General features: G+C 32.0%; 1 long non-coding RNA gene across 1 annotated transcript in view; it reads left to right on the forward strand.

Moving 5' to 3' along the window:
* The window catches only part of LOC145943912 (uncharacterized), a 34557-nt gene extending 22306 nt beyond the window's left edge, over positions 1 to 12251 (forward strand). The window contains exons 6-7 of the long non-coding RNA XR_014426598.1: positions 10688 to 10776; positions 12108 to 12251. This is a non-coding gene — a long non-coding RNA (uncharacterized LOC145943912). The remainder of the gene's footprint in view (positions 1 to 10687; positions 10777 to 12107) is intronic.
* The last annotated feature ends 3439 nt before the right edge of the window (positions 12252 to 15690 follow it).

Raw genomic sequence — 15690 nt, forward strand, 5'->3', positions numbered from 1 at the left:
CAGCGCACACTATTGCAAGTATGGTAAATATTGGCAGCAATTATTTGTTGCAATTTATGCAACAAACAATCATATCCTCATTTTGAAATACATTAGTTGTTTTGTATAAAACGGAAATTGTAAATCGGCTGAAAAATGTAATGTATTTACATGGCTATAAAATTTTAACGAAATCGCCAATTCAAATAAGTTACAACTGATTACAAACGTTATAAATGTCGTCATTACCATCGATAAGCCATAATTAATCGGCTTTATTCAAATATGCAAATATTGTAGAATGGTCGGATCGCTCGTTAAAATCATCTTTTAGTTACTACGTAATACGATGTGGTATTACAATTCTGTGATTAACTTACCTGGGGCAAACGCAAAATGTCATTTGCGTTTGTATTTATAGTAGCATGTCTTTCAAAGGATCACCCCGTACAATTAAATTTAGAAAAATTACATTATGTACAAAAATCTAAATATAAAATTACATTATATAAAAAATATTTAAATATATAAAACATTATATGATTAAATTAATATTAAAAAATATAATTGCAAGCCACACAATATCCGAAGCATGTAATGCAATGAGTAATGCAATACCGCGTTAATACTCACGCTCGACGCTCTCGCTGATTCGCTCTGATCAGTTGATATCCAACTTGAGAATTATCTCAAGCACGGAATATAATCTAGACTTCATGCACGATTTCGGCCGTGTCACGCATACAAATGTCTGACAACCGATTACACGTTGATCTTGTTTGCGTCACGTTCGGTACACATGCACGTGGTGATACGTGGGCTTTAAGCAGCAAGAGGCGATCTTACGCGGCATTAAACCTGTAACACCTACTGCTATCGCATGATACTAAAGTGATCATCGAACGGAATGTAGCGTCTCATAATTATATAAAGTCAATAGTGACAGGAATCTACTGCTACATTAATTTCGTATTAATCTTACATTGGAAGACCGTGAATTCATTAACGTGTACATTTACAATACGATACTAATTTTTTCTGCTCTTCAACAAAACTTTCGACAAAGAAGCATATGTACAAACAATGCTCTCTTTATAAATATATTATCAATTTAAATCCAATAAGAAGATAAAACGTGCTTAATCTAGTATACATATAAAATTACATTCTTGAAAACCGCATATATCTCTTTTATTTTTAATATTTTGTTGTATTTATAATGGAAATTTCTTATTTTATTTTATTTTCAGCATAAAATGTTGATAAATGGCAAAAATTCATTATTCAGATGTTGTTGAAAAGAATTAAAATGAGTTAGCCGTTGCATTATTTAATTTTTACAGCGTAACGCTCTGTTGCAAAATTCCACAATTTCCAAATTCCGCGCAACATTAAATTAAATATTTTTCTCTCAATTTATTTAATTATTTTACATTTTAATAAATTTTTCTTTTCGCCAAAATGTACAATATTATTCTGCTGAAAGCTTTGGTGCGATGCAATAAGATCGATTCTATTACGATTGTGGCTTTGACATATCTATGTGTTTACATCTAGTCTTGATAAAAGTTCCTTTATTTTATGAAATGCTGCAAATATCACCCATTCATATGTAACTTCTTGACAAAGTATTCACATTACTTACCACTTGAAAATTGTAAAACTTTTACTTGCTTTCTGATTTATCCGCCATATGAAATTATTGATTTATTTGTGATATATGCGGAATTGCTTCATGTTACAAGAATGTAAATTTATATTTTTCGAAACACAGATTTTCTGCGATTTGTAATTATCAATTATATATGTTTTATTAAATATGTTTTATTAATGTTACATGTTCTATGTAATAGATAATTAATATTTTTGTCTTCATATATATAACTTATTTTCTGATATTCTAATATTTTTAAAAAAGTACTACTTGACTCGTGATGAATTACGAAAACAGTGCGTGCACAGCAATCCAGTTTGCTCACGACCATTGCTTTCGCCTATGAGCAGTATGTAAAGATTATATAAAAGTAAATGTAAGTTTACAAATATTATTTGTAAAAAATTATTATAATAATATTTATATAATATATATATATATATATATATATATAACAGTAATAAAAAATATTATTAATAACTAAAGTAATAAATAGCTGTACAACACGTGTTATATGCTAGTAGAGATATGAAATAACTGATTTTGTTTTTTTACTGCTCGCAGCGAAAAACAGTAAAAAAAACATGTTAAAATATTTATATAAAAAGTGAAGTTACTATATGTATATAGTGAATATATATATATTGCATATCTGTATATGTAAAACAATTTAAAAAAACAATACGCATTGGATTTCCTCTTATCGAGAGTTCTCTTTTCCAAGATTCATATGTACGTAAACACGACGATTTACACCCTGACACCCGAGATAAAATAGACAGACAGAAAAAGAACGCAAACGGGAGATGGAGAGCAAAAAGTGGAATGCAGACATCGGTGAATGTGATATCTTAAAATTTCCTCTATCTGCTAATTTATGTCGATGGCACGTCAAGATGGATCGGCCGGCACCGCTAGGACGAAGTTGGGAATAATCGAAGTTCCTCGGTGGATGCGGACAACCAATGGCAACCACCGAGGGTGATACCATTCGAAACTTTACCATCAGCGCATTGGAGCCTCAAACCCGGCAGCGGAGCAGGCGAGCAATGAAGCCCGAGTCATGCCGAAGCAAACTAAATTACTGTAGAACAAGCAAATATTGTTTAAAAGCACGGCTAAGATTTAAATGACAGTCATTTGACTGTCATTTAAATCTCACAGTCGTGCTTTTAACAGTCAAAATATTACAGCATGGACGGACGAGGCGAATAATAATGCAACATCGACATCGTGATAAAATTTACATAGTCTACTTCGTTGTACACAAGATTTCTCTTGCATATTACTCTTCTAAATTTTTACCAAAAAAGTAGGAATTATTCATAGACATATATTGTACATAATAATCTTAAAACACAAAACGGTATTTATACGTCAAACACATATAACTCTCATATTACTATAATAGAAAAAAATGAATGCATCTTTTTCTTAAAGAGACTAAATCTTAATTATATATTTGTAAAAAAAACGATATCGTTCAATCGCAAAAATTTAAGATCGGAAATTTATTGTAGCATATGTTTTTCGTACCTATCTAAAATATTTTCGTCATTATAAATTTCGTAAGATCGTGATATAAAGTGAGTTCTGATACGTATTTGAGTCTAAAATATCACAGAATTATAATCCTCACCCTTATCTTTATCGGATGTCGCAGATATCGCTTTCAACAGGATAAATATAGGGGGAAAAGTATTGCTTTTACGGTATCGTCACGCGAGTACGTTTTGCGATTTTCTGCCGAAAGCGAATGTCGACAAGAGTCGTGCTTCTGGTATGAATGTACAGGATTGTGGAGCATGAACCGTGAAATGCAACCGTACGACCCTTATACTCGTTTCAGGGGAAATGATAGATCTCTCTCTTTCTTTTTCTCCTCCCCCTCCCCCTCTCTCTCTTTCTTCCTTTCTCTTTTGCCACGTCATATATACTTTAAGCAAACAAACGACGGGAGCATTCGTTTCTATCGACGGCTCAAGGTCGTCGACGCGTGCATATTCATGAGTATGATAAACGCAAGGTCCCACCCTATGCAGCTGTCAAGGCTCAAAGAAACTCCGGATGAAACTAGTGGATGAGATCTTAAGACTGTATCTCTTTTGAGATTTAAAGTTACACGTTCAGTGATTTTAATTTTGTGATTTTAGCTTTTATCTCACAGAGACGAATGCTCTAAGCAAATATTTAATCAAAGGTTTGATGTTTTTTAATTGAATATTAAATTGAATATTATCTTCCTATTACTATTATTACGTTCCAAAAAACAGAGTAAAAAAAAGGTACTTTTATCTCCCTTGATAACGTCTTACGATGCAATTAGTCTAATAAAAAGCAAATTGCCTCATTTTTAAACAATCTTGTTTTTAATGTCATTAGTATATACAAGGATATAATGAAAGTTTCTACATTAACAATACGGCTTTTCTTGCTTTTTGCTCTCTGTATTTCGTCATGAAAGCATTATTTTCTACTAAAGAGAACTGGAAAATTATTTCTCTATTCATTCTGTTTCAAGCTGATTGCATCATTGGATGAAAGTAATCGGCATGAAGAGTGGAAGAATGGAGAACGATTAACGTTCGCGAACATATGTCAGGGGATGCGCGAGAGAGTGGAGCGAAAAGTTGCGTATACAGCGGAACGTAATCTCTCGACTATTCCGCAACTCGAAATCTCGAGATACAATTCATAGAATGAGTTGAAAATTTTGCGAATCATCAGAATGTACTTATAGAGGAAAAGTTGAAATTATTCAGCGTCCTGTCGCGGATTTAATTTTGGGAAACGTTTTATCGTTTTACAGTCGTGGAAGTTTGCATTTTTTTATACATAACTCGTAATCTTGTAGATACATAAATCTTATCGAATCTGTGTGATCAGTAAAATGAATTTATTATCTATCATATTTTATATTAATGAACTAATGGTAAAAAGATTAAAAAATAATGTCTTAATTTACTTGCGTGACAATAAGTGGATTTTGAGAAAAAACTTTAAGCTAAAAAAGGCTGAAGGCTGTATTAAAATTCGTCTATTAATTTATCACACGTTCATCGTAAGAGTGAAACAATTTTCAGCAAGGGGATACATTTCATTAGCTCAGAACTAATATTGCGCGACAAAAGAAGAGAGAAGGAGAGAGGAAGATAGAAAGTAACGCCGCAAGTGTGTCTCATAATTAAGACGAATAATATTCGCGTTATGCGAATTAAACCGTTTATATTAGCGCACTGTTCCACGACCAAACACGTCTACTGTGCCGTCTAACGAAACAGGGAGGAAGGCGTAGATGGAAGGAGAGTGGCTGGAAAGACTCGGGTATTTAACTACCGAATTTCAGCGTCTTCACCGCGGCGTAGATAATGCCACGTCGGAGCTCCTCTCTGTGAGTGCAACTTCCACGCGACGACGAACGAGACGCGGCTGCCTCATCGAATTCTCTTTCCCGTATTATATGCGGAAACGTGAGAACGCCGAGGAACACGATCGTATTAAGGCCGCAACAATTTTCAACACAGACTGAGTGCTCATTGCTTATGTGAGCATCCTAGGTGCATCCGCGTAGATGCATTCGCCGAGAATTGCTGGTACAAACGATCAGAGCGGGAAGCCGTATTTCCCGACAATATTCGCGACAAAGGATAAGGCTGCGCATAATTGAGAATACGCGTATCGAGTTGCGTTACAATTTACCGTTCGTGCAAATTATAATTTACAAAGATAAATTATTACTCATTAATTTTTTTACATAATTAGCCGAGTTTGCCGTACGATATTCTATTTCCGCAATTTCTGTGATTTTCTATTATTTTATCGCATTTTTACAAAGTTTATTTTACTATTAAGCTTGCAAGAGATTTATGCAAAAATTGAACGGCAATATCGAACGTAAATATAAATAATAATAAATGTTGTTTCAATTCATCAAAGAATTATAATGGATAAAAATGTCAACTAATATGTTGGCCAGTACATACATACATCATCGGACGAGAAGATAATTGAGGAAAAAGATGTTGTTCTCTCAAATAACGCGTAGTCGAATAAAGCAAAGTGTGAAATCCTGTTGTGAGTCAGGCTAAACCTTAAACAAACCAATGGAGATTTCCTCGGGGTATTGACGACAGTGTGTGTACAAGATATTGCAAACGCAACGACCAACCCAACACAGTTGGCAATTCAAACAAACAAAGGAAACAAACGTTCGCTTAAATCGTGTCAATATCGATCGATTTTACTTAGCTATCAGATCTACGTGTTAAATGACATTTAACAGAGGGGACGCATTATTTTACATCAACATTATTTTTTCAAGTTTAATAAGTCTATTTAATAATAATAAATATAATAATAATAATAATAATAATAATAATAAAATGCTAATCAAAATATATATTCACGAATGTCTATATCTAACACAGAATGTTAAAATGGAAATGCCGATAAGAAGAAGATACGGAAACTGTATGAAATTGCCTCGCGCGCTAGAGAGATTTTGAAAATTATAGTCACGTTCAAATACTTTCCATGGAATGGCAAAGCAGGATTTCGGTATACAATAAAGAACGACACTTCACATCAATTTTTATACATTTCTATCATGCGCAAAAATATTTTATCGTTCGCTAAATAAAAAAAAAAAGCTCTCTTTCTTCTTTCTGCAATATATATATATAAATATTAATCGACAGAAATAATTTAGAATGAAAACATTTTTTGATATGAATATTTATAGCATAAATAAATGCTCTGCTAGACTAGATATGCATCAACAAATTAGAAAGTGTTAAATGATACATTAGAGTGATAAATTAAAAAATGTCACATACTTTGCTGATAAATTGCAGAGCTTAATCGACACATTTACATACATTATTATATTTTATTTTTACATATTTTTATTTTCTTTCTTTATATATAGATATACATATATACCATATATATATTTTTTTTTATTTTTTATAAAAATTTAGAAATGAGCACTTTTGCGAGATCGTGAATTTATGCGCGCACGTCTCATGCAACATTACGACCTAATAGAGCGGGGGTGAATAAAATGCGGGCGACACTGGATCGTAAAAAGCAGGCGGTCGCTCTCGCATCTTTATTCGACGTTCGGATAAGAAACTCGAGCAGAAGGAGAAGCGCGAGATTGGGTGTGAGGGATCGTAAATTATCTTTCTATATATATATATATATATATATATATATATATATATATATATATATGTATACATACAGGCGTACTCTCACGTGCTTACACGCGGCGGCCAAATGTAAGGAATGTCGGCGACACAATTACAGAAACCACCAAAAATGGAAGACATAATATTTGATCAGAAGTATAGAGCGAGAGCAATTCTGCTCGTGACGAGGAGCAATCACGAGTCTAGAAGTACGATTGCGTTCCTAACAATGGAGATTCCGGAAACCAACGTTTTTAGCAAAAGTTTCTTCGTTAAACCGATACACACCAAGAAACGGCATTGTCCCGAAAATGGTGATCGATCACAATGCGGTGTCCATAAAAGCTGCAAAACGGATGTTACGAAAAAGGCAAACGCGTCTAATGTATTTTCTTGTAACACTTGAAATATTTTCTTGACTTTGCCATTTTCTCATTGTATTTTCTTGACATTCTTGAAAATATTTTTAAAGCAGAGAGAAACTATCTTTATCCTGAATATAAAAGATGCCGTCTATCTATCGGTAGTGTCAAACAAATATGTATTGCATGTATCTTTGAGAAAATAAGATGTTTTCATAATTTCTCTTTTAATAAAAGTTTAAGATAAAAGAAAGACAGATTACTAAGTATAAGATTTTTTAGTAGGTCGTTCAAAGTGTTTCGTATTAAAATTGGAATAACTTGTCTTATTTTTTCCATGATTCGCCATTTATTCACCCGACTGTCAAATTATCGCGGGATTAGAATCAAGCCCCTCATCGTCCGGAAATCCGCCTTACGCGCTCACGAAGCGATCAGCAGCAGCCAACCCCGTTAACTACCATGCTTTGCAGGCAGTTACGCAAATCCCTCAAACAATATTGTAGAAACATCAAGTGTGTTGCTCCGGTTATGTGTCGGCGTATATTTACCGATGATTTCCCGCGGATTTCCTGCGTCCGGCAAAATCACTGGGCTGGACGCGTGCATAAACAAACGCGATAAATTGGCTGATTAGTCAAGCTACACGGGCGGCCAAAATACGAGCATAATGAAACGATTTTCATTGGCTGCTGTTAACCAATTTGGCGTGCCTGTTGTACAGCGAAATTAAAAAAAAATGCAAACAACGGGAAAAAAAAGGGGCAAGAAAAAACGGAGGGCGAATCACCGCGCGCGGTTCAACGAAATTACGATATACGTATATACAACCCTCTCTGCATAATCTTTCTCTCTCTTCCCCTCTCCGCTAACGTTTATCTCTTCTTCCCTCTCGTTTCTCTCGCCGTTGAACCGTTGCACTTTTGCGAGTTAATTAATGATCTCGCGGTAATTGATTATTCCGCTCGTTTCGACGGCCGTTCGCAAACGTACATTGGATTTATCGCGGTTATAAAGTTGTGCGTATCGTTTGAATGGGATATTACGATCGTGTGTATAGGGAAATAACGAATGGAGATAGCCGTCCATGTGATTAATCATAGCGGCCTTTTTATAAGGACTCATGAGCGCGCATCGAGCAACGCGGACGAAAATTCGCGCGCGGACGAATATTCGCGATCATCGTTACCATTGACAGGAGTAGCTTTGAATTTATGCACGTTAATTGGCCGTTTGAGCTTTAATATCCGTGGATTTTCCAATGGTGACTGATCTTTCATACGAATTTGCAAAAATATATTACATGTAATCGATTACAGCGGGTATAACTTTTGATACAATCCAAGGTATATTAAGAATAAAAAGTAAGGATATTAATAGAGTCACTTTATTATTTTTTATACTGATTGTAAATATATAAAATATTTAACATTGCTTTTGAGATAGATATTTTTAATTTATACATAATTTATGTGCATTTGTATATAAGATGTTACAAAATATACATTTACAATACAAAAGATTTACAATAGTAGGAAAATACGGCTCACATTGCTTAGGACAAGGAAACAAAATATTTGATTAAACTTTAATTATCAATAAAATGTTTACACAATTTATTACAGCGAGAAAATAAGAATGACAAGTGCATCATAGCGATTTTTATAGTGTTGCAGATGCTAAAGTGATCGCATTTATTCTTACAATTGTTTTGACTATAAGAACAAAGATATGATAAGGGATTACATCACACTGCATTATCTATTCTGTATTTTCCAGGCACTATGCGCAAATGCCTACGTGCGCGTACACTCGCCTATGTAGTTTCTGCCTTGTTTCGGGTATACATATCACACTATGGTCATGACTAGTAACGTTATCCGATGTAAAGGGTGGCGCATACGTGTCATATATGTATTTATTATATTTTTGTTTATATAAATTATCAAAGATAAAATAATAATACAAAAGCGACTTTTTTTTTTAAAGTATAGGCTGATCGAACGACAAAATTTGTAATTGCTTTTGATATTCTGAAATAATACGATTATACGACAAGAGAGGGGAATCGGATTAAGACCGAGACACCCCGTATAAGTGCAGACGCATACCAGTATATGCATAGCTTGCTGTCTGCCAGGGAAATGCCGCACTAAGGATAGTTCCGTCGTGGAAACGAGGAAATTCCAGATCTGTTGTCAGAAACGTAGCGCATTCGATATATGTTAAAATGTTAAACATGTAAACATGTATTTACTGGACAAGCTACACATGGAAAATTATCGTTTTGACAGTTCTGCGCAAACTAAAGAGCCGATGCAAACATTAAATTAATTTCGAAACGCACAATTTTGAGAAAACATTTCGCGATAATATATTAAACTCTCTGCGCGCTATATTGCGCGATAATTTTTAATGCGTTATTCTAATTTATCATTTTTTAAACGCAATGTATATACACATAAATGTACAGTTTTTTGCTTCGGTGAATGGTAATGGACAGACAACAGTTAAAATGAATAATAATGCTATATCTGTCACGCCATTAACCGAACGAGCCTGTCGTGGAAATGTTTAAATGGAAGCTTATGGATCGGACTATAGTCTACAAAACGGACAGCAAATCACGAACGTTAGCAAGTCAGATTGTCAGCGCAATACAGGCCTCACGCTTCTTCCGTTTTACATCAAACACCATGCGCACAATAGCGGTCGCTGACACTTGATTCGTATAGAAACAAGGAGAAACTGTCTATATACTATATCTAAACTGTCGTTGTCATGGCTTTAATCTCTCACACACAATATAGCGATTAGTTTAAATTTACTTTTATTCTGAATATACCGCTATTTCAATAACAAAAATTTCTGATTGCACAATATTCTGTTGAATCTTTATTCAACAAAATTCTAAAAAGCATATTTATAAAGTTTTTTATTTGTATATAAAATAATATTGTTTCAGGCAAAACTTTTTTGCTGTAATATTTTTGTATCAAATTATTATTGTTGGAATTAAATATTTGCTAAATAAATTAATAAATTATATTGCAAACAGCATTTTTTTGCCTCTGCTGAGACAGGATCGCTATCTCAACAAAAGAGCCTTACCGTTATCAGGTGAATGTTAACTAATGCGTTGTTCGTATTGACGAAGGGTCGAAACGATCTTCATTGTGAAGAGTTATTTCTCATCGGTTCTTGTGGGATCCATCTACGACGTCTAATTTGACGCCTCTTGCAAACTAAGGGTTTCCGTTGCACCTGCAAGCAATGGTTTTGACAATGATTTAATGACGATCATATGGTTCTTTGAAGTCAAATTACGAAATCAATTTTTTTTTGTAAATCCTATAAAAGTTTGAATTATGAAGAAAATAGTTATTCCATTTGTATATCCTTTTATTACTATATGCATTAAACATAAACCTCAAATGTACAATTTTTTGAAATATTAGTTATTTTGGGATACTACAATTTGTGTGGATTCTATGTTACAGATCAACTTAAGCTGACGATCCTGACAAGCTGAGAGGAGGAGGAGATCTCGAGAAGGCATCGGGCACCGGCGCGGCGGAGCAATCTTACGGTAAATATTCGTTATTTGTTTATTAATTATTATACACACACATATATGCTCATTAATTCAGTTCATTTATTTGAATAATTTAAACAAGAGAGACTCAGAGAAAAACTTTTATATAAATCTTATAAAAGTGTTTCTCTATTTTATATACACTAGAACAACACAAGCGCGCACTACGCGCGCGCCATTCTTCGATTTTATGTTTACAAAAATAATATAAAGTTTGTTTAAACTCGATTAATATTTTTTCTCAGAAATTAGCTGATAAAGGCCCGTTTCTACCAACGTAGGTTAATTTAAACCTCCGGTTAAACTATATCTTTATCTCTTTTCAGATATGTTCTTAAAAAGAGATAAAGATATAATTTAACCGGAGGTTTAAATTAACCGACGTTGATAGAAACGGGTCTAAAGCGTTAATTTGCTAATTAAATTTTAAAATAATATGTTAAAAAATTTAAATAGTAATATATTGTAAATAATATGTTATAATATTTTATTCTTGATTAATATTTTTTGACAGAAATCAGCTAACTGTTAAAAATATTACTGTTAAAAATATTAATCGAGTTTAAAGTATTATAACATATTATTTAAAATATATTATATTATTTTAATTTTTATAACATATTATTTTAAAAAGTAATTAGCAAATTAACGCTTTAATCAGCTGATTTCTGTCAAAAATATTAATAAAGCGAAAATTTGCTAATTAAATATTCTAGTTTACATATTTATATGTTATAATTTGCTAATTAAATTTTAAAATAATAATACGATAAAAGTTATAAAATAATAATATGTTGTAAATAATGTTATAATACCTTATTCTCGATTAATATTTTTTCTTTCTAAAGCTATATCTTTTTGAACGAATCTCCTCCGAGTTTTAATTAATTATTAATATTAAGTCATGTATATAGTATCGCGCGCGCGTTATTAGAGTGAAGTTGCCGATGTTTGTAGCCTCGGCCGTTTGCCATTACCGAAACGCCGCGAGTATCAGGCAGTTCGAGCTGCGTCCCGCTGTGATTAATTAGTAAGCATAATCGTTAGAAACGATTTCTAACCTTTGTATTGTAATATTTATCAATCGTATATCATAATTTCAACGTTAATATGTAATCGTAATTGTTCGAAACGCATATTTCGCGAAAAAATCGATGCAAAATCTCTTGCCAACATAACCCAACTTAACCTGTTGTCGCGCGCGCGAATGTGTTGCGATCCGTGGATATATTTATCGTTAATTCTAGTTTATATATTTATATTGTGTGTGTTATAATGCGAAATAATAAGATTATTCTAATATGTATGTATTTTATTTGTTACAGGTAGCATGGCGATACACAGTGCGATTCACGCGTCGTGTCGGGAGTGCCGTGTAAAGTATCGCGCGTCGGGAGTGCCGTGTAAAGTATCGGGCGATCGTAATTATTCGTATTTTCGCGAGTGTCGTGAGTGCTATCATGGACCAAGAGAGGAGGAGGAGGCCCGGAGAGGCATCGGGCGACATCGGGGCAACTGTAAGGCATGCAATATAAAAACATTTTTTCTAAACTGCAGTGTTGAGATATTCAACACACACATATGTATATATATAATTTGAATATTTTGTTTTCAGATCAATGTGTGCTGTGTACTACAACTCCGCTACTGTACGGATTGGTGAGTGAAAATAGTTTATTTTAACATTTCTATAGTGGTTATGGGGGGTGTATATAATATGTTGAAAATATTAAAATAATAATATATTTTAAATAATATGTTATAATATTTTATCCACGATTAATATTTTTTGACAAAAATCAGCTGATAATTGTCAAAAATATTAATCGAATTAAAAATATTATAACATCTTTTTCTAAAAAAGGCATGTTAATTGTAAGTCGATTCTCGCAAGTATTGTTGCATCTTTTTCACGATGCTGATTGACTGTTTCGATTCGTATTGTGCATTATATTCGTAGCATCGAGAGGCTGTCATCGCGAGGGTTAGTAGTTTAACAGTTTGTTCAAAATAAAATAAAATAAAATAATAATATTAGTTTTTAAATATGTTGTAATATTATCAAACTGCTAAGCCTCTCGATGCTACGAATATAACGCACAACGCGAATCTTAACGGCCAATGAGCATCACGGAAAAGCGACAACAATAAACTTCGATATATGCGAGTATCGACTTTATATATCTTTTTTAGAAAAGGAAAATTTATTTTTAAAATTTTATAAAATTATTCGATATTTATATATCTGCTTGTTATTTTATTCATCGGATGTAAAATTCGGCGTGTACAATAATAATAATTTCTTAATATATTAATTATCTTCGGCATTACTATAATTTGAATTTTATATTTGTATGTTACAGACAACATAGCTTCGATTTCAATAACTCTGCTGTTGCACATCGATCCGGTGAGTGATAAACTTTTATTTATAATTTTGAGGTAACGGATTTGTAGAAATTATAGATTGTAGATAGATCCGTTGCCTCAAAAATGGATGAGTTAAAACAGATTAGGTTAAATAACTTTTAATAAGATTTTTTTTCGATATGTATTGCATTTATTGCAAAAGTAAATTATAAATTATAAAGTAAATTAGAAAATATAAATTAAAGAAGATTGAATAAACATTTTTAAATTATAGATTTAATCTATAATTTAATTTAATTTATTGAATAAAGAACGCTATTTTTTTAATTATACATATATGATCACTTAATCTTACAATCGCGCGCCGATCTTATCCTAATTTTTTATAGCTCATCCGTCTATATATTATAGTCAATATATTATATTCTGAAACTTTATAATTAAACTTTGCTTTAACTGATATAAAGTCAAGTGATCAATTAATTAAATTACCTATAAATACACGATAAATAATATAAATTATTTTTTAATTAATTAAAATATATTTAAAAATATAAAAATTAATATAAAAATTATTTTTTAATTAATTAATTTTATTTTGTCATAAATTATATTTTATTATAAATTATATATTATTATAAAAATTTCAATCAATCCAATTTGATTAAAAACTTGGCTTTTTTGAGATAAAGTAAAGTAATATTAAAATCAACATCAAACGAGCGATCGTAATGTTGCACGATCGTCAACAAGCATGATATGTTTATGCTCACCTGCCGGCAACAATAATTAGCCAGCAAAAGGAGTAGTTATCTCCTTTTTCGATCTCTGGTTAGAAGTCAAAATATGGCCAGAAAAGGTAGGTCCAACTGGCCCGAAGAATGGATACAGGCTATGCAAAATAGGGGCCAAAATATAAAATACTGGCCACAAAATTTATCAGGAATGCTATCAATGCATTTGATTAGGGCACACGATTAAGACATGCGATTAAGACACGCAATTAGGACACGCGATTAAGACACGTTTCCCCAAATCTCGGTGATCGCGGATTCCCGCTGGCTTAAATATTAGAATTATTAATATTTAAGATTATTACTATTTATGTTCCTACAGAAAAATGTAAGGCTATAATTTTAAACCATAAAATTCAATTCAATTTTAAAGAAAATTATATAGTAAAGTATGATATATAACACACTCAATATATCTTTTTTTAATATTCTCTAAACATTTACGTATAAATATAATTATTTTCGCGTTTGGCATCTCTTATGTAGATGATACTTTGTTGATGTTTTCGAGTTTTATATATTTGATAAAAGTAATAGATATGTTCTTTTATTTTTTAAGTATGAAATATTTCTGATAAAACTTTATAAAGGAATAATTTGAATTCGTTTCACGTTACAACACTTCTTTATGAGAAACTGTTAGAGTGGACCTTGTCTTCATAAAACAAATATTTTTCCATGGATTTAATGAAATCTGAGAGCAATGAACTCAATGTAATTTACCGTTAATTATCGCAAACCTTGCTCGACGAACTTGATATTTTGACTTAAATGTTTCAACGTAGATAGTATTCATTCAGCTATCGGTGCAAAATCAAAAATGAAAGCTGCAGACATTTCTGATAAATTTATTATATTCGTTACGACGAACACTGAACGCAGAGATGTATCGCGGCCCGATTGAAACATTCGTTAAGGATTCAATGGCGCGGAAGTGTGAATGTAATTAACTGTATGCCATGCAATCAAATATAGAAACAGAATTAATCGTACATATACATACATATACATATAAGCCAATGAGACAAGAAAACATAGAGCAAAGGAGAAAAGGCGATAATTATATACATTGTTATTTATAAAGTTATATGTAAGAACCAGCAAAAGCGTTATATAATAATTACATGATATACTTTTTTCATATCTTTGTTTGTTACAAAATACAATCGCCACTATAACAATAGTAAATTATATAAAATATATAAAATAGACTTATATATTAAATTATCTGAAACTCTACACGAAAAGTATCATTTTATATAGCATTTTAAAATATTATTATACAAATTTGATTAATTCGTATAAAAAAGGTCAGAAGATAATCCTATGGTAATTTTCTAAAACTAAAATATATATCTCTTTTATTGCTGATTAAACTATAATAATTAAAATGGGTAATGTGAATAAACTAACACATCAAAAAACAGTAATAATAAAAATATATTTAAAACACAAAAAAGTTAAAAATTGTTGCAATATCTTTCCTTATTCTTTATCTAACAATTTATATAAATTTTAAAAATATATCTTGCGAAGAACAGAAACCAAGGATTATAGAAGACCAATCGATTTGTTAAAATTTCCGAATAGTTTCAAGCATAAAACAGTCGGGGAATGGGAGGTTCATTTATTTTAATTACATACGCTCGTTAATGTATCTTATGATGGCAAACGGAGATTATCGACATTTCTATGTCTACTTGATATCCTGTGAAGTATAAAGTAGAAAAAATTACTCTATGCA

Source organism: Prenolepis imparis, unplaced genomic scaffold (assembly GCF_030444845.1).
Source record: "Prenolepis imparis isolate NDT839.2.m4 unplaced genomic scaffold, iyPreImpa1.0 SCAF_1, whole genome shotgun sequence".
Taxonomy (NCBI): domain Eukaryota; kingdom Metazoa; phylum Arthropoda; class Insecta; order Hymenoptera; family Formicidae; genus Prenolepis; species Prenolepis imparis.